This window comes from Heterocephalus glaber, unplaced genomic scaffold (genome assembly GCF_053883595.1).
Source record: "Heterocephalus glaber isolate CG9 unplaced genomic scaffold, H.glaber_assembly_v1.0 deba00001547, whole genome shotgun sequence".
Classification (NCBI taxonomy): Eukaryota; Metazoa; Chordata; class Mammalia; order Rodentia; family Bathyergidae; genus Heterocephalus; species Heterocephalus glaber.
The window spans coordinates 7,201,042-7,220,408 of NW_028258340.1; the positions used below are offsets into that span (position 1 = coordinate 7,201,042).

The 19,367-nt window shown below is 34.5% G+C and overlaps 1 protein-coding gene, 1 non-coding gene and 1 pseudogene across 18 annotated transcripts in view; 2 read left to right on the top strand and 1 right to left on the bottom strand.

Moving 5' to 3' along the window:
- Cask (calcium/calmodulin dependent serine protein kinase) overlaps positions 1 to 19,367 on the top strand; it is a 381,402-nt gene that overhangs the window by 73,032 nt on the left and 289,003 nt on the right. The gene's annotated exons all lie outside the window — the stretch shown is intronic.
- Positions 221 to 350, bottom strand: LOC147824335 (small nucleolar RNA SNORA40). The gene has a single exon (XR_015442470.1). It is a non-coding gene; the product is annotated as a small nucleolar RNA SNORA40 (small nucleolar RNA).
- Positions 4,089 to 4,165, top strand: LOC147824336 (U2 spliceosomal RNA; annotated as a pseudogene).

The following is a 19,367-nucleotide window of genomic DNA, read 5'->3' on the forward strand; positions in this document are numbered from 1 at the left end:
AATACCAAATCTATAGAGCTGAGATTCTATTCACACCCTGAGCTTTATAATTAACTTTAGTCTCAGAACAAAACTTTCCATCACTTTAATCTGTGTGTGTTGTCATTTTGTTTTTGCTTTGTTTTTGGAGGCAGTCTCGCTATATAGTCCAGGCCTCATTCCTCTTGCCTCAGCCTCAGGAATCCCATTATTACAGGGTTGTACCACTGTGCCTAGCAGTAATATTCCTTCTTTTATGTATCAAAATTCATACTGAACAAAGAGTTCTGGGTTGCAAAAGAGGATTTATTTTTTGCACCTTTCCATGAAGTCTTAGTCCACAAGTTAAGACAAAAACACACACAAGTGCCAGATACATAATATTTAAAACACCCAGTTTTCAAGAAAAAAATTTTGAAGCATGCATGCAAATCACAAGAAAATGTGCCTCATGCACAGAGGGGTAAAGCAATCAATAGAAATTGTCCCTGAGCAAATGTAGAAGCTGAACTTAGTAGAAAAAGAGTTAAAAGTTAGCTATTTTAGATATGGTCAAAGAAATAAAGGAAACATCTCTAAAAACTGAAAGGAAAGAATGAGAACAATATCATGCCACATATAAAATATCAATAATGAGATAGTAACTATAAAACAAAAGGGAGATGGAACAGATTAGAAGTTCTAGAATTGAAAAGTGCAATAACCAAAATGAAAATTTCACTAGATAGTCACAGCAACAGATTTGTGCAGACCATAGAAATAATTAGAATTCACAGATTTGAAGATACATTCATTGAGATTATTTACTCTTAAGGAATAGAAAGAGAAATGAATGAGCAAAATGAAGAGAAACCTCTGGAAAACCATCAGGGCATACCCACATAATGCATAAGGGAAATACCAGAAGAAAAGAAAAAAAGAGAAGTAAAAAGAATATTTGAAGAAATAATGGCCCAGAAGTTCAACAGACTCCAAGTAGGATAAACTAAAAATTACATCATAACCAAACTGTCAAAAGCTTCAGACAGGGCCAGGGATTTAGCTCAGTGGTTCTGCTGCCTACCTCGCAAGTGCAAGGACCTGAGTTCAATCCCAGTACTAAAAAACAGCTTCAAACAAGGAGAATTTCATGAAAGTAGCAAAAGAGAAGCAACTCATTACATACAAGTGTGCCTCAATTAACATAAATAGCAGATTTCTCATCAAAAACTATGACGACTAGAAGGCAATGGAATAAAATTCAAGGTGCTGAAAGAAAAAGATTGACTACCAAGAATCCTTTATACAGAAAAAACATACTTTAAAAAATGAAGGATAGGGCCGAGGATTTAGCTCAGTGGTTCTGCCACCTGCCTCATAAGTGCAAGGAATTGAGTTCGATTCCGGTACCAAAAAAAAAAAAAAAAAATGAAGGATAAATTAAGATATTCTCAGGTAAACGAAAACTGAGAAAATTTATCAATAGCTAACCTGCCCTAAAAAAAGTAATAAAAGTAGTATTGTAAGTCTTTTTCTCCTGATCTAAATGATAACTACATAAAGCAACAGTTACAAAACTGTGTTGATGGGCATAGTGTGTATAAAGTGATCCAGATATTTATAAGATATAATTATTCCTAAATCAACCAATACGAAAGTATCTTTAGTTGCACTGTAATGGCTGCCTTGATGTTCTGAATCATTTTAAAACATTTACCTTTTATGGTCATTTTGACTTTGGGGAAAAGCCAGAAGTCTCATGGTGCCAGATTCAATGAATAAGGTGGAGGAGGGCACACCATAATATTTTTATAAGCCTGTCTTTCTATTGGATGGCACTTGGCAACATAATTCACCAAATTTTTTATCATACTTCATTAAGATAATCACAAAAAAACCCTGTAAAAGTGCTTTAGAAACTGGCAAAAATGATGGGCTAAGTGATTTTGAGGAAACCAGAAGGATTTTGAGGGAAATTAATGGCAATGTGTCTTTTATTGAATAAATTTTATTTAAGCACATACTGTACTTTTTTTTCTTCCGGTACCAGGGATTGAACTCAGGACCTTGCATTTGCCAGGAAGGCACCAGCACCACTGAGCTAAATCTCTGGCCCACATACTGTGTTTTTTGATCAGCTTTTTCTGTCTCAACCAATTAAAAAAGATTGAAATCTTTCAAAGTGTCCTCTCTGATCACAATAGAATGAAATGAGAACTCAATAACAGAGGAAAATTTGGGAATTTCAGAAATATGCAGAGGTTAAAAAGCACACTGCTAAAATAGTCTGTGGGTCAAAGAAATCACAAAAAAAATTAGAAAATACTTTGAAATGGATGAAAACAATGCACAGCATACCAAAATTTATGAGATTCAGCAAAAGCACTGTTTAAAAGGAAATTTATTATTATAAGTTCCTATATTGAAGAATAAAGAACTCAAATCAATAATCTTCTATTTTCAGAAACTAGAAGAGTACACTCATACCACTCAGAAAGAAGGAAATAACAAAGCTTATAAAAAAATAAATGAAATAGAGAATAGAAACACAGTAGAGAAAATCATTGAACTCAAAAGCTAATTCTTTGAAAAGGTATAAAACAAAGTGGGGTAGCCTTTATCTAGACTGACCAATGAAAATAACAGACATCTCAAATTAATAAATTCAGGCATTAAGGAAGGGACCTTACTACTCGCATTGTTAAAGTAGAAGAATAAGAGAATACTGTGAGCAATTATATGTCAACAAAGTAGAGAAGCTAGATGAAATGGACTAATTACTAGTAACAGGCAAACTACCAAGACTAACTCAAGAAGAAATAGAATATCTGAACAGACCTATAACAACAACAACAAAAATAGATTAACCATGTAATTGAAAATTTCCTGTAAAGAGGTTTGTATTAGCCCTACATGGTGGCATACACCTATAATCCCAGTAGTCTGGGAGGCTGAGGCAGGAGGATTGTACTTCGGCAACTTACTGATACCTTGTCTCAAAACAAAACAAAAAAAGTTGTTTTTAAAGGGCTGGGGATGCATCTCGTGAAAAGACCTTGGGTTCAATACCCAGTACTACCAAAAGAAAACAGTTAAAATGAGTATGGAATTTCTGTTTGAGGTGATTGGTTTGAATTCAAAATTTTGAACTCAGTAATAGTTATATGACTGTGAATATACTAAAATCCAAATTGTGTGGTTTGTAAATTCTATCTCAATAAAGTTTTAAAAAGTATATGCCTTAAGTAAGAGAGATTTTATAAAAGAAATTCAAATCTGAGTAAACATTTTAAATCAGTCAATGTGGATTGGGGATGTAGCTCAGTGCTAGAGTATTTGCCTAACATGCATGAGGGTCTGGGTTCAATCTCAAGCACCAAATAGATAAATAAATGTAATATACCTTATTAATAAAAAATATGGAACCAGCCAACCATGGACCAAAACCTCTGAAACCATGAACCAAATAAACTATTTCCTCCTATAAAAATTTTTTTTATTTAAAAATATGATATCAAAACCAGACAAGGAGACATTAACACAAGACTATAGATCAACATCCTTGATGAACATAGATGCAAAAATCCATAATAAAATACTAGCAAACCAAATTCAACAGCACATTAAAAGAGCATATACCATGAACAAGTTGGTTTCATTCGAGATGCAAGAATGGTTCAACATATGCAAATCAATAAATGTAATGGACTACATAAATAGAATCATATGATTCTAAAAGTCACATGGTCATCTCAATGCAGAAAAAGCCTTCAACAAAATTTAACATCCCTTTATGATTTTAATAAAATCCTGGAAAAACTTGAAGGATTATTCCTCAATATAATAAAATCCACATATGACAAACTTACAGTAAGCATCATTCTGAATGGGGAAAAATGCAAAGCATTTCCTCTAAAATGAGGAACAAATGGTCTATTCAATATAGTTCTTGAAATTTTAGCTGGAACAAGAAGGCAAGAGAAAGAGATACAAATAGGAAAGGAAGAAGTCAAATTATCCTGTTTGCACACAATATGTTCCTCTACTTAGAAGATCCTAAAGACTCCATCAAAATATTTTAGAGCTGCTAAACAAATTCAGCAAAGTAGCAGGATATGAAATCATCATGTATTGCTTCTTGGCCTTTTGGCTAAGATCAAGTGTAAAATCATCATGTAAATATCAATAGCTTTTATGTACACCAATAATGGACTGAGAAAGAAATCAGGGATACAATTCCATTCACAATAACTTCAAAAAATTAAAACACTTTTAAGGAATCAATATAACCAAAGAAGTAAAAGACCAAAGAAAGAAATTGAAGATGGGAAGACCTCCCGTGATCATGGATTGGCAGAATAAATCCTGGTAAAATGACCACATTGCCAAAAATGAACTACAGATTCAATAAAATCCTCATTAACATACCAATAACATTCTTCACAAAACTAGAAAAAAATCCTAAAATTCATATGGAAACACAAAAGATCCAGAATAACCACAGCAATCCTAAGCAAAAGGAGCAAAGCTGGGTGCATCACAATACATGGCTTCAAATTATACTACAAAGCCATAGTAATAAAAACAGCATGGTACTGACACAAAAAGAGATGCACAGATCAATGGAACAGAATAGAGAATACAGAATAAAAAAACTGCTGCAACTACAACTATCTGATTCTGGACAAAGAAGCCAAAAATATACACTAGAGAAAAGACAGCCTGTTTGACAAGTGGTATTAGAAAAACTGGATACCCACTTGTAAAAGATTGAAACAAATCAAATCAAAATGTATCAAAGACCTAGGTATAAGATCTGAAAATTTGAAACTGCAAAAAAGAAACATAGGCCAAACACTTGAAGCCATAGACACCAGCAAAGATTTCTTGAATAGAATTTCAGGAGCACAGGAAATAATAGCAAGAATCAATAAATGGAAATACATCAAGTTAAAAAGACAGAGTAGGGGTGAAAATGATGAAAGTATGTTATGTGCATGTATGAATCTGCCAAAATAAAACCCATTAATCTGTATAACCAATATGTGCTAATAAGAAAGTTGTGAAACAAAAATAAAAAATAGACAACAGTCAAATAATCATTTCAGTGCACACAGAGAAAGCATTTTAACAAAAACTAATACCCTTTCATAATAAAAACACTCAACAAACTATGAGTAGAAGCTAACTTCAACATTTTTAAAGGCATTTAAAAACTAATGCTAACTTCATATCTTATGTTTTAAGATGCAGTAGACTCAATTTATTTGCAAGGGCTAGTTGTAACTCAAGTTGGTCAATTTAAGGCTCAGGCTCCTCTACACAGCCTTCAAAGTCTCTCTCCTTTATGCAGACAGATCTCAGTGTCCTTAGAGAGACATTGGCCAGGATTTCTCAATTAACGACACACAGGAAAGGATGTTGCAGTGTTCCTTCCAGAACTTTTTGTTTTGGTACCGGGGATCGAACTCGGGACCTTGCACTTGCAAGGCAGGCAGTGGAACCACTGAGCTAAACCCCAGGCTCCTTCCAGAACTCTTAAAGGGTTAAATCTGTATCTGAGACCATCTGCAACCACAAGTGCCTGGCATTCGGGTCATAACTCCAGACTTTGGTCGTAAGTTAAAACTAAAATCCTGGTCATAAGCCAAGTTGTTCATATGTCAGGCCAGTCGTAACGCAAGGGTGCACTGTAATGCTTTCCTTTTAAGATAGGGAATAAAATTAGGATGTCTGTTCTTGGTACTTGAGTCAACATTATACTGGAAATTTTAACCGGGACAGTTATGTAAGGTATAGATATAAAAAATACCTAGATTGGAAAGGAACACATTAAACTATTTGGAGAATACATGGTTGTGTATATGGAATATACTAAGAGAGCCACAAAATACTGTTAGATGTAATAAGTAAGCTTAGCAAGGCTGCAGGATATAAAATCAATATACAAAAATAAGTCATATTTCAATATACTAACAAAAAATCTGAAGATGAAATTGAGAAACAATTCCATCACTAAAGAGGGTAAGATATTTATGGATATGTTTAACCAATGAAGTATGAGACTTGTAACCTGAAAACTATAACGTAAATTTTAAGACCTCCTGTGTTCATTGATCAGAAGATTTAATATTATTATCATACCACACAAATCATAAAGTCCACATGGAAACCAGAGTTCCCGAATAACCATAACAGTCCTGAAAATGTTGCAGGACTCACATTTCCCAATTCCAAAATTTTGTACAAAGCTACATTTATATGCTTAGTATAGTACAAGCATATGGACACACATGTAGATTAATGAAATTGAATTAATAAACTCCTAATAAACTCATACGTTTGTTTTGAGTTTTTCTGGCACAGGTTTTGCTGTTGCCCAAGCAGGTCTCAAACTCCTGGGCTTGGGGAATCCTCCTGCCTCAGCCTCCTGAACGACTGGGACTAAAGATGCATGCCACTGTGCCCAGAAAATCCATATATTTAAAGACAAATAATTTTCAACAGTGGTGGCAAGATAATTCAATGGAGAAAGAATACTTTATATAAAACAGTGGCAGTGGAACAACTGAATACTGATAATGCAAAAACATGAACTTGGACCCTTATTTCACACCATATACAAAAAGTAGATCAAAGATTCAAACGTATGAGTTAAAATGCTGAAACTTGGAAGAAAACAGACACAAATCATCATTGAGCATTGGTTTATTAAATATTAAACCTAAATCAGAAGCAACCAAATTAAAAATCAATAAATTGAACTTTCGTGCTTCAAAGGACACTGTCAAGAAAGTGAAAAGATGAGACACAGAATTAGGGAAAATATTTTCAAATCATATATCTGATAAGATTCTGATATCCCAAGCATACTGATGATTCTTGAAAGTCAACACCACATAAAAAAGAGAACCCAGTTAAAATGATCATTAATAGATTGGAATAGATTTTTTTAAGCATGTTTTAAAATGGTCAATAAACATGTAATGATGCTCAGCGTCTTTAGTCATGAGGAAAATGCAAATACAAATCATAACAAGATACCACTTGACACCCACTAAAAAGTCTGTACTCAAAAGGACAGCCATTTGTTGGCAAGGATATGGAGAATTTGGAACCCTCATTTATTGCTGTTGAGAATCTAAAATCATGTAGCTGTTGGGGAAAAGTTTGACAGTTCCTCAAAAGTTGAATTTAGAGTACTGTATGACCTACCAATTCTATTCCTAGGTGTATACCCAAAGCTAGTGAAAATATACATTCTCACAAAAATGGTACGTGAATAATTATAGCAACATTATTTTTTAGTAGTCAAACAGTGGAAACAAACCAAATATCCAAAATCTGACTAATGGATAAACAAAGTGGACTATTACATATAATGGAATATTATTCAACTTTAAAAAGGATGCAGTACTTGGGTCATTAGACATTTAAAAATCAGTTGATGTTTCTGAATAGTTTCTCTGGTGTGAAAAACTAAAAGTGTAAATAAGTATCAAAATGTATAATTGACATTGTGAAATAGGAAGAAAAGTTCTAAAGGAGTAGGGGAAGTGGGAGGGGTAGGGGAAAGGAAGGAAGGGAAAGGAAAAAATATGAGAAAAGGAAAAAAATGGAACAAGGTCTTTGTAAATAGGTAAGGGTGGAGGGGGTGAAGGGAGGGCAGGGGGATGGGGAAAAATAGGAACCAAGATTCATCATGTAAAGGTACAAGATCCCAATGATCAGTGTAACTGTATTGTATACCTAAAATGTACCAACAAACTTAATGGAAAAAAAAAGAGTTGATGGAATCCATCACATCAACAGGCTAAAGAAGAAAAATCATTTGATCATATCAATAGATGTATAAAAGACATTTCACATGCATTCATGGTAAAAAAAAAAAAAAAAAAAAACAACTTTAGAATAGAGGGCAACTTCCTGAAATTGACAAGGAACATCTACAAAAAACTTACAGCTTACTTCATACTTAATGGTGACAAACTGAATGCTTTTCACTTACAATTGGGAATAAGGTAAAGATGTCCCTGATTACCACTCAAATTCAGTATTCTATTAGAAGTTCTAGCTAACACAGTAAGACAGGATAAATGAAAACTATACAGACTGGCAAGGAAGATAATACAACTTTGTTGTATTGACATGTAGATGACATGATTGTCTATGTAGTAAATTCCAAAGAATCAAAACAACTTAAAAACACCTGGGCTTCTGGCTTCAACTTTCCTGCTGTAAACGAGATCTTTTCACGGACTATTCAGTGCCATCTTTTTCTGCATCGTTGTGCTTTTTTGTTGTTGATTTTGCTGTTTTAAATGGCCCCCAAGCCTACTGCTCAAGTGCTGTCTAATGTTTCTAAGCGCAAGAGGGCCGTGACATGCCTTTTGGAGAAAATAGTGTTAGATAAGCTCCGTTCAGGCATGAGTTACAGTGCTATTGGCCGCGAGTTTAATAGTGAATCAATGATCAAATACATCAAGAAAAAGGAAAAGGAAATTCGCCGATCTGTATGTGAGGCTGCCCCGGAAAGTGCTAAGCTGACATCTATAGTGCATCACGAAGCTATGGAAAAGATGGAAAAGCGGCTAAATTTGTGGATTCATGAGATGATGACAGATAAAAAGCATCATGGACAGCAGCATCGTTGTGAGACTGAAAGCCAAAGAAATTTACAGTCACATGACCCAGGGTCAGCGAAATGCTAAACCCTTCTAGGCGAGTGCTGGCTGGCTTGCAAGATTCAAAAGGCGTTACGGTATGACCAATGTTAAACTTGCAGGAGAGGCAAGCTCTCCAGGTCAGGAGGCTGCGGAAGAATTTAAAATATACTTGCTAAGTGTTATACAGGAAAAGGGCTGTGTGGAAGAGCAGGTTTTCAATGCTGATGATATTGGCTTATTTTACAAGGATTTTGGCAGGTGAACCTATGTAATGCAAATGGCTTCTAGAGCCCTGGTTTTAAGTCATTTCATAATCACACAACCTTGTTATTACGCACCAATGCCAAGGGCAGCTTTAAGTGCAAACCCCTAATGGTTCACAGAGCCCCTAATCCACAAGCACTGCAAGGGAAAAATGTGAACCACCTGCCAGTCCATTGGAGGCAGAATAAAAAAGCGGGGATGAGGTCAGATTGGTTCCACAGCTGCTTCATCCCAGAAGCTGAACACTATCTCCAGGGCCTTCAAGGTTTTATTAATTTTGGATAATGTCCCAGTCCATTGTCGAGAAGAGCTTGAAAATGCACACCCCAGCATAGAAGTTCTTTTTATGCCCCTAAACACTACATCTTTCATCCAGCCCCTCAGTCGGCATCACAAAAACTTTCAAGGCACGCTATATCAGAGAGCTTTACACCAACGCTTGGGAGACTCTTGAGACCAACAAAGAAACCATCACAATGGACTGTTTGAAGTCAGTCACTATTCGCAATGTTATTGATTATGTTGTCACAGCTGGGATGGCATTGAGCCAGCTATTATCAATAACTGTTGGAAAAATGTTTGGCCAGACTGTGGAAAGTTTTGAAGGCTTTGAAGGTGTAACAGAAAATGTAAAGAACCGTGTCAAGAACATAATATATATCACACGGCAAATAAGTGGAGAAGGCTTTGAGGACATGACAGAAGACGTGAAGGAAATCTTGGCAGAGAAGGCAATAGAACCCACCAGTGGAGACCTGGATGAATTGGCAAAACAAGGAACTGGAGTCTACGATGACCAGGAAGGGGCTGGAAATCAGTTGGAGACTGCAAGAGCTGTAGCTCTTACCGCAGCCAAAATATCGGAATGGAATTCTGTCTTGGAGAAAATTTTTAATGACAAGGAAGAGTATGACCCAATGCTTAATCACATCCTCACATTTAAGCGGCTTGCCTCCACTGCCTTTGCCCATTATAGCAAGATGCTTGAAGAGATGAGGCAGAAAGCCAAGCTGTCAAAGCTGGTGCCGTTTTTCAATTCAGGTTGTTCCCAGTCAACAAGTGGCAGCCACCAAACTCTTAAGGTGGAGCTACCAGATGTCGACATGCCACCCTCTTCCTCTTCTGCATAGAAAAGTCCACCAACCTTGCCCTTGGTTTTCAGGGGGCAAATGCTGAAAAATGGTTTGGTCACACTGTGCCCCACTGCATCACATCCTGCAGCTCCATTAACAGTAAGCTATTGATGTTATTATAAAACCTTAAATGCTTAATCTTGTAACTTTTTTCAGGACTTGATTGTTATTACTGTACTGTACAATATGTCTTTACAATACTGTGTAGATTTGCCATGAGAACTGTGCAGTATGTCAGATTCTGTACTGACTGTGGTATGTATGTGGACAGTGTGTGTATGACTATGACCATAGGGAAAAGTGATACAATTTCAGTACAGAGCAGTGTATTATATTAAAATGCTCTAATTGTATTGTTTCATTATAAATACTACATGTAAGCAGGTAATTATTTGTAAGATATATATTAAATAAGGTGTCTCTTAAAAAAGAAAAAAGAAAAACACCTGGAATTAAGAGTGATTACAGCAAAAAACGGTTACAAGGTTAATGTATAAAAGTTGATTGTTTTCCTGTGTACCAGCAATGAGGAATTGAAATTTGAATGTAAAAGTACAGATCCATTGCATTAACACAAAAAACCCTGAAATACTGTGGTATAAACCTAACAACATATATAAAAGATCACCCCAAAGAAACTTCAAAACTAGAATGAAGGAAATTCTAAAATTCTAACAGAGGTACTTTGTGTTCATGGATAGGAAGTCTCAGTGTTAAGGGTCAGCTCTTCCCTATTTCATCTAGATTCATTTCCATTCTAAATCATAATTCCATCAAGTTACTTTTAATAATATGTTGACAAACTGATTCTAAAGTTTATATAGAAAACCAAAAGATCCAGTATTGCTACCATATTATTCCAGAACAATGAAGTTGGAGGGCCGCCATTACACAACTTCAGTACTTACTTAGAAACTACAGTAATCATGACAGTGTATTACTGGTGGAAGAATAAACAAACATATCAGTAGAATAAAATAGAAAGCCCGGAAATAGATCCTCACAAATATAGCCAACCAATCTTTTGACCAAGTAGCAAAGGCATTCCAAGGAGAAAAGATAATCTCTTCAACAAATGATGCTGGAACAGTTTAACATACACATGAAAAACAATGAATCTAGACATAGGCCTTACTTCTTTCAGAAAAGCTTAATATTAATGCTTTTCCCTTAAGAAAAGGAATAAGGCAAGGTTTTCCACACTGACATTATTCAACATATTGCCAGAAACCATCACAATGAGGCAGGAAAAGTTAATGTAACTTATAGATAGAAGAGGAAGAAATGAAACTGTCCCTATTTGCAGATGACCTGACAATCTGTAGAAAACTCCCGAAGGCTCTATAAAAACTAGGAATAGTGAGTTCATAAAGGATATGAGGATATATCAAAATTAATTATATTCTTATAAAACAATGAAATGCTTAGATATAAATCCTGCACAATATATACAAACCTGAAATTTTGGAAACTAAAAACTCTATTGAAAGAAATCAAAGATTAAATAAATGAAGATATGTGATCTGTTCATGGACTGAATACTCACTGTAGTAAAGATACTGTTTCTTTCTAAATTTGTCTCTGAGTTTGACCACCCAGGTTCAATCAAAATTCCATGAAAAACTTTTGTAGGTATAAGAAAGTATATTCTAAAATATTTTTGTACAGAGAAAAGAACAAAAATAGCTAAAATAGTTTTGAAAAGCCATTAATCTATGTATATGAATATGTATATGAATTAATACAGTGTGGTGCTAACACAGGGATAAACATAGATCAATGGAACAGGTTTCCCAGAAGTAACCCTACACAAGTACAGGCAATTGATTTTTGACAAATGTTCAAACTTAATTCAATAAGGAATAATGCTTTTAAACAAAACAGTGGAACGATTGGCCATAGGCCAAAAATGAACCTCAACTTAAAACTTATGTCCTATATGAAAATATACTCAAAATGGACCATGGATTTCAGTGTAAAACAAATCCAGATAACTTTTAAAGTAAAATATACCAGAAAATTATTGACACCTAGAACTAGTTGAAGAATTGTCAAGTGTGATGCCAAATGCACAATTCATACATTAAAAATAACAATAAAAACTTAATGGGCAAAAAATGAATGTTTGTCTAGAAAATATTATACAAGTTCTAACCACATAAAAATATACTCAGTATCATCCATTAGGGAAATCAAAACCTCAAGGAAATATCACTATACACTTATTAGAACAGTTACAGTAAACATAATGATAATAGCATTTTATGGCAAGGATGCAGAGAAAATGGATCTTTCATACCTACTGGTGGGAATATAAAGTGGTACAGTAACTCTGGAAAATAGTATGTTTAATATCCTAAATACATACATGCCATACAACCCAGCAATTACATTCATGGGAAATGTACGTCCCAGAGAAATAAAAACTTAGATTCACTCTAAGTTTTAGACCTGTAATCAAGTTTTCATAGCAGCTCTTTTCATAATAGGTAAAATTTTAAAAGTACTAAAATATCCTACAGTGCATTAATGGGAAAATAAATAAATGGTACATCCATACCATAAAAAAGAAAAATCTGTTGTATCTAACAACTTAAATGGATCTCCAGGAATTACATTAAAATATCTATCTCTATATGTCATATACTGTGTGATTTCCTTTGTAAGTTTCAAAATGATAAAATTATAGAAATGGAGAGCAGATTAGTGACTGTGAGTTGTTGGACCCTGCAAAGTTAGGGTAAGAATCCTGAGACAAGGGTATATGTGACTATAAAGGGCTAGCATGTAGGGTCATTGTGGGAGATCTTTATGGAACAGTTCTACTTTCTATTTTGGTGTGATTGCAAGAATTTACACATGATGATAAAATTGAATAGCTCTACATAAACATATACATATGAATGCTTGTAAAACTGGTAAACTAATTGTCTTAACTAATAAGTTTCTGTATCTCCTTTTGCATGTAGAAAGTGTGACAAAACCTTTTATTTTGCAGTTGCATTTTCTTAGTGTTATCATTTCTTTTACTATTACTTGGAGTGGACATAGTAATCTAGCAAATTTCAAGGCATTATGGGTCATACTTTTGTTTAATTTTGTCATATAAAGTACCATAGAGTATGATTCCTAAGCAATTTGATCATGTATTATTAAGGATGAAATCCTTAAACTTGGCCAATATATGTTAAAAATCATATTTCTTAACAGTAGCTCTATCTGGAAAACAGAAAGTATTTTATTATTACATGGAATATTTGAGCCAAACTGCTGGAGACCAGCTTGCACTTAGTAGTATAATTTTCAATAAAACATCTGCTTTTCACAGTGCCAATCATAATATCCATTTAATTACTATTTAGGTCACTGATTCTTAGATTCCTAAAGTGGATTTTCCCATTATATTTCTTTTGCCTTTATTTTAAAGCAAATATTCTTTGTATAGAAAAATCATGTATTTCTGTAGGTCTTACCTAGTAAATTGTAAATGCTGCCTTAGCAAAATGCCTTTTAAGACACATCTTGGGCTGTTTTTCCTAATGGGGTGTGTGTGTGTGTGTGTGTGTGTATGTGTGTGTGTGTGTGACTATACTGAAATTTTTCTGACTAAGGAGTCAACTTTAAAACATACATGTACATCTGTTTTTAATGATTTTTCTATATGTGGCAAGCATTTCTGGATAACTATTTAAATTAAGATACAAATTTTACAAATCTCAAGTTTATAATTGTCTTGCTAATCAAATCTTGTGGTTCTATGAGAAACTTCTAATGTATCTCTAAAGCTGAGGCAATTTATAGTGATTTTTGTGATTAATTATGTGGGAAAAGAAAACTGATTTCTTTCATTGTAATTATTTTTCTTTCTCTCTTTTAAGAATGTAAAGAAGATTTTTTCCAGATTACCTGCTCCTGAAAGTATAGGGCTATTTGTTAACCAAAATGACTCATTCTTGTTCAGTATAGTTGTAGGTATTAACATGGCTTTATGTTGACCATAATTCCTAGTATCAATATTTTATTTATAAATATCTCTTAATCTAGATCTCTCATCTCATATCAATTAAATGTGTTGATGAAGAGGCTGTCGTGTTTATGTATTAGAGGTCTCAAAGGTCTTTAGCTTATAAATTCAATTTCATCTTAATATCATCTTTATGTCACATTCAGGAAATAGAACCATGTGAAAAAATGTAGAATGAGAGCTTTTGCTTACTTTTTATCCTGAAATAACACTTAAAAGTTTTTTTTCTCTTCCACAGTATGTAGTTTGATTCTTTTTTAATCCCTTTTTTCTATTCTCTTTGCCTATGTAAAAGCTATTTTCTTTCAACCCTTCATTCTTTTTAGCTTTTACAGTATATGATTTAGAGAATTCCTTAAAAAGCCATAGAAATAGAAAGTAGATGATGATAGAGATTTTGATGGGTTGATAGATGCATAAACACTCATGTGGGTTACTATAGACAGAAAGCTCAATCTATACACTACATATAAGAATTTTATGTATACTTTCTAATTACAATATTCAAATCTAAAGAAATAAATGAAGAGTAGTTCTTGAATGCCTGGGATGTGTGAGCTGCACCATTACAGCTATATGTATAGGCTTTGAAAATAAACTGAGAAATGTCTTTAGTTATTAAGGTTGTTCTACAAGAATTTGCATTATATGACAATATGTGTCAAATTAAAAAAATTCCACCTTAGTAAGGAGAGAGTTTATTCAAAGGGATTATTGAATGAGGGAGAAAGGGACTATTCCAATGGGGAGTGCCATCTATTATAATAGAACACTGTGACCATAAGTTCTATGGACATGTCAAGGGTTAGGCAAAATTAAAAAAAAGAAAAAGGGTTTTTTTTTTCCTTGAATGGGAAAAATAAACAAAGCTAAAAGAATCTGGTGTGAGGAAGTGGGCAGACCTAGGGAAAGGAGAGAGGCTTAACCAAAGTTTTATTAACAGGCATTTTTTCCATTTAATGAGTGGGGTTGACAAACAGTTCAGCCAATCATTTATTAGGCAAAGAATGGGAATTTGAAAGGTCTGCACTTGCCTTTATCATAGATAAACAAGAGGGCATTCATGAGTTTTATCTAAGTCAAAAGGGAAAGGAGTTTGTAGTCAGCTATTTAGTGGAACACAAAGGTTGGGAGGATTTCCAAGGTCAGAGGGCTCAGGACTTTTAAAGATCATTTATATTCATTATTTAGCTTTTATATTCCTAATTTTCACAGGAATGTCACTGTGCCTGGTTTTCTTTGGCAAGGAGTAGTTTTTCATGTCAACAAAATTTTATATATACATTTTTCTTATTATTCCCTAAACAATACAGTTTAACAACTATTTACATTGCAATAGGTATTATAAGTAATGTAGAGATGATTTAAAGTACTGAATACCTTCAACAAGGCACTATGCTTAGTAACATGTAGTGAACAAGAAGCAGTCTGTTCCCTTGAGATTTAAAACATTTCATGAAAGTATGAGAATTGTGGATTTAAAATGGTAACTTGCATCACCTGTCAGTAAATAGAAGTTGGAATTCAGTTGGTGAAAAAAGAAAGAAGATGGAAAGAGACTTAAATCTTGAGTTTTCACTCTATAGCAGGCAGTCTTGAGACTGTGTGCCTAAGTGTTTACAACATGTATACAGCATGGATAGTTTTAAGGGAGTTGATATACAAATTCTTATTTTCTAAAGTTTATATGCTAAGAAAATGTTTGTAATGAATATGTAGCTTCTCCTTTCTCATATCCCCTTCCACAGTTTTTTTCTTCTGTTACTGTACAATGAGTGAGCTCTTCCCTCACCCATCCAGGTGGTTTGTCACAATTTGTATAAAAACCGCTAGGATGCCAAACAAAGGGATAGTTTGAAAAATGACATCAGTGTTAAAGTAAACAACTCTCAAAGACTAGATAACATACTTTTTTAAAAAGTCAGATTGATTCTTATTTTTCTTTCAATGAAATTAATGGAAGACTTTATCAAATTGTTAGCTAATGGATCATTAAAAATTAAGTTATCACACAATTTGTGTCATATAACTCAAAAAGAGATTGCTCTAACAAAGCCCCATCCATTCCCATCAACTTACTTCTTTTTTAATAATGGGCTTAAATCAGGCCAGGGATTTAGCTCAGTGGCACCGTGCCTGCCTCGCAAGCACAAGGTCCTGAGTTTAATCCCCTGTACCAAAAATAATAATAATAATAATGGGCTTAAATCAACATTAAAGAGCCTACATAATGGGAGAAATTTTTGTCAGTTATTCATCTGACAAAGAATTAATATACAGAATATATAAGAAATTCAAGAAACTTACCAAAAAACAAATAATCTAATTATTAAATGGGCAAATTATTATTTTTTTAACTGTATATCCTTTTATTGGTACATTTTAAGTATACAATATAATGACATTCATCATTGGAAATTTGCACCTTTACATAGTCTCTCTTGCTCCTTTTCTCCCCCTTCCCCTACCCCCCTTTCAACCCCTCTATCCCTTCCTATTTACAGACTTTGTTTCCTTTTTTTCATTTTCTCATATTAATTCCATTCCATTCTTTGCTTTCCCCTACCCCTCCCACTTCCCCTTTGTCCCTTTTCTTCCTATTTCACATTATCTATTATACCTTTTAGCCCTTATTTATACTTTCAGTTTCTCACACTAGAGAAACCATTGTGTATTTACACATGTGTGTCCTGTTTATTTCACTTAAGAGTATCACCTCAGTGTGCATCCATTTAGCAATAAATATCTCTAATTTCTTGTTTATTATGGCTGAGTAGTACTCCATTTTACAGAAAAACAAAACAAAACACATTTTCTTTATCCAGTCTCCAGTTGATGGGCATTTGGGCTCTTTCCAAGTTTTATCTATTAGAAACTGTGCTGCTATGAACATGGGTGCACATATATCACTGTGGTATGATTCTTTTAATTCTTTGGGGAAGATATCCAGCAGGGAAATAGCTGGGTCAAACGGGACTTCCAGTCCTAGTTCTTTGAGGTATATCCGTACTGATTTCCACAGTGGTTGCACCAGTCTACACTCTCACCAGCAGTGGAGGGATGTTCCTCTTTTCCCACAGCCTGGCCAGCATTTGTTATTGGTTCATTTCTTGATAGCAGCCATTCTTTCTGGGGTGAGGTGGAATCTCAAGGTTGCTTTCATCTGCATCTCTCCAGTGACCAGTGATGTTGAACATTGTTTCATATGTTTATTTACCATTTCTACTTTGAGAAATGTCTGTTCAATTCAGTTGACCATTTTTGGATTGGATCTTTAAATTTTGGAGGTCTGATTTTTTTTAAGTACTTTATAGATTCGAGATAGTAGACCTTTGTCTGAGGGACAGCTGGTGAAAAATTTTTCCCACATTGTGGGTTGTCACTTCACACTGTTGGTTTCTCTTGCTGTGCAGAAGCTTTTTAGTAAGAGGAGATCCCACTTGTTGATTGTTTGTGCTAGTTCATGAGCAACTGAGGTTTTGTACATAAAATCTTTTCCTACACCGATGTCTTCAAGAGTTCTACCTAACCTCTGTTCCAGCCGGTTCAGTGTTTCTGTTTTAATATTTAGATCCTTAATCCATTTCGATTTCAGTTTAGTGCATGGTGAGAGATACGGGTCTAGTTTTAATCTTTGGCAAGTTGAAACCAAATTTTTCCAGCACCATTTATTAAAGAGGCTATCTTTCCTCCAGTGGGGTTGTTTGGCTCCTTTGTCAAAGATGAGGTGGCTGAGTGTGTCTGGAGTTGTTTCTGCATCTTCTAATCTTTCCACTGGTCCTCAGGTCTGTTTCCTTGCTAGTACCATTCTGTTTTTTTATCACAGTAGCTTTGTAGTATAGTTTCAAGTTGGGGGTTGTAATACCCCCTGCCATGTCTCTGTTACCTAGAATTGCTTTTGCTATTATGGGTCTCTTCTTGTTCCAAATGAATTTTTGGATTGTTTTCTCCAAGTCTGTGAAGTATGCTTCTGGGATTTCAATTGGGATTGCGTTGAATCTATATAGCAGTTTTGGAAGTATGGCCATTTTCACTATGTTGATCCTTCCTACCTAGGAGGAAGGGATGTCTTTCCATTTTCTGATACCATCTTCAATCTCTCTTTTCAAAGTGCTATAGTTTTCAGAGAAGAGGTCTTTGATTTCTTTCGTTGGGTTGATTCCTAGGTATTTCGGTTTTTTGAATACTATTGTGAAAGGAATTGTTTGCCCTGTTTCTCTCTCAGTGAGTCTGTTGTTCATGTACAGGAAAGCTATTGATTTTTGTGGGTTAACCTTGTATGTAGCTACTCTAGTGAATTTGGTTATTAAGTCTAGAAGACTTTTGGTGGAGTTCTTGGGATCTTCTATATACAGTATCATGTCGTCTGCAAATAATGACAGTTTCACTACTTCATTTCCTATTTTTATTCCTTTTATTTCTTTCTCTTGTCTAATTGCTGTGGTTAATGTTTCCAAAAGTATATTGAACAGGAGTGGTGATAGTGGACATCCTTGATTGTTCCTGATTTTAGTGTGAAGGATTTCAGTTTTTGACCATTTAGTATGATATTGGCTGTTGGTTTTTCTTAGATGGCTTTTATCAGATTGAGGTAGAGACCGTCTATTCCAATTTTTTGTAGGTTTTTATCATAAATGCATGTTGGATTTTGTCAAATGCTTTTTCTGCATCTATTGAAATGATCATATGGTTTTTGTCCTTGGCTCTATTGATATAGTGTATTACATTGATTGATTTGTGTATGTTGAACGATCCCTGCATCCCTGGGATGAATCCCACTTGGTCAGGGTGTATGATCTTGATGATCTTCTGCATTCTTTTTGCCAGTATCTTATTAAGGATTTTTGCATCTGTGTTCATTAGTGAGATTGGCCTATAGTTCTCTTTTTCAGTTGAGTCTTTCTCTGCTTTGGGGATCAAGGTGATACTTGCTTCCAAGAATGAATTTGGGAGTATTGCTTCCCTTTCAATTTCATTGAAGAGTTCAAACAGTAGTGGCAGTAGTTCCTCTCTGAATGTCTAGAATTCAGCAGTGAAGCCATCAGGACCCGGGCCTTTCTTAGTTGGTCAGTTTTTAATTACATTTTCAATTTCATTGATTGATATTGGGTTGTTTATCATTTTCAGGTCTTCATTCAACTTTGATAGTTCATACATGTCTAGGAATCTGTCCATTTCTTCTGTGTTTTCCATCTTATTGCCATATACGTTCTGGAAGTAGGTGTTGATGATTCTCTGGATTTCTGCTGTGTCCATTGTGATTTCACCCTTCTCATTCCTAATTATATGGATTTGGGCCTTTTCTTTCCTTTTTCTGATAAG